Genomic DNA, 1,413 nt, shown 5'->3' on the forward strand with positions numbered 1-1,413 from the left:
GACAAAAAACCAAACCAGCCAAACAGCAAAAACCAGCCCCACACAAGACAAGTACTAATTACATTCCTTTGAACTTGTTTATATTGAAAGGCTATACAGGTTTTTGTTATTGTTGTTTGTTTTTTTTGTTTGTTTGTTTTATAAATATAATCCCCAAACATCATCGTTTATAAGCAAAGAAAGTGAAAGAAAATTCAAATACTGCTGAGTCCCAGATAAGTTCCCTAGGTATTTGTTAGACAGGAGCTGATCCAAATCACTGGCTTTCATGTGCAAATACCTCATTCAATAAATAGTGTAATTAAGTTCCTAAATGGAGGAAAGAGAGAAAAGTCTAGTTCATATAGCAGAGACATTTTCAGCTGATTGCCAGGCTACTTGGTTCAAGCAGAGACATTAATGTAGAGGAGGGTGGCCATACGATGGGGCAGAGGAATGAACAGTCAGTGGGTTCAGTCCTTGATTCTGCCATATACTTGTGTGATTTGAGGCAAGCTAATTACTCTATCACTGCTTCACAGTCCCATCTGTAAAATGAGATCATAATGGAACAATTGAACAATTTATCCATTTTTAAGGACTGTAGAATTTTTGCAATTACATTGTACATTCTGAATTACTGTAGCCTATTATGACTACCTTCTGATACTGTGCTAAGATACCATACAGTAAAATATAAAGGAAAAAAAAAATAATACAGAACAACATAAATGTTATTTCTTCAGACATCTTGGAAATGTTTTAAAACTACCATTTTGAAGTTGAAAACATTCATTTTTTGGAGTCTTCTAAACAGTTGAACCTGTTTCTGTGCATGCATGGTATACATGATATACCATGTATACCATATACACATACATGTGCATACATGGTAATGTATGCATGGAATTGAATAGCCAATTGATGAAAAATAGGCAGGAACACATATAGAAAGAGGTTTGGGGCAGCATCAATTATGAGCTGAAAATATGTGCCTAGCACTATCCATTTTAAACACAGAAATGTACTATTAACTAGTTATTGATCATGAACCATAATATCCATGCCTAAACCATAATGATAATATATTATAAATAAAATTCTATTAATACTTTCATTTCTCCACATTGTTCAAAATTTAATGTAACTATTTTTTTTTTTCCTTCAGTGCAGGGTAATGTAATGAATTAAAAAAAAAATGTCCCTGAATCTATCTGAGGAAACTGGATTTTGTTCCTGTCTAATGAAAAGTATTTAAAAAGTTTTGGAAGCTGCATTTTCAGAGGTCAGCATCCATCCACCCTCCACCCCTTCACATCTTCCATCTCTGGCCCTGCTGCATTCATGTATTGTTTTCCTGTAAAAGTTTATAAAAGGCAGAAAATGCCACTACTGAACATCTTTTTACTTTTTTTTTTTTTTTTTTTTTTTTTT

The 1,413-nt window shown here is 33.1% G+C and overlaps 1 long non-coding RNA gene across 1 annotated transcript in view; it reads right to left on the reverse strand.

Annotated features, from left to right (window-relative positions):
• Nucleotides 1-231: 231 nt before the first annotated feature.
• LOC118155945 overlaps nucleotides 232-1,413 on the reverse strand; it is a 1,414-nt gene continuing 232 nt past the window's right edge. Inside the window, exons 2-3 of the long non-coding RNA XR_004746077.1 lie at nucleotides 1,288-1,336; nucleotides 232-527 (exon numbers count right to left, since the gene is read on the reverse strand). This is a non-coding gene — a long non-coding RNA (uncharacterized LOC118155945). The remainder of the gene's footprint in view (nucleotides 528-1,287; nucleotides 1,337-1,413) is intronic.

The sequence above is a fragment of the Oxyura jamaicensis genome, chromosome Z (genome assembly GCF_011077185.1).
Source record: "Oxyura jamaicensis isolate SHBP4307 breed ruddy duck chromosome Z, BPBGC_Ojam_1.0, whole genome shotgun sequence".
In the NCBI taxonomy this organism is placed as follows: Eukaryota; Metazoa; Chordata; class Aves; order Anseriformes; family Anatidae; genus Oxyura; species Oxyura jamaicensis.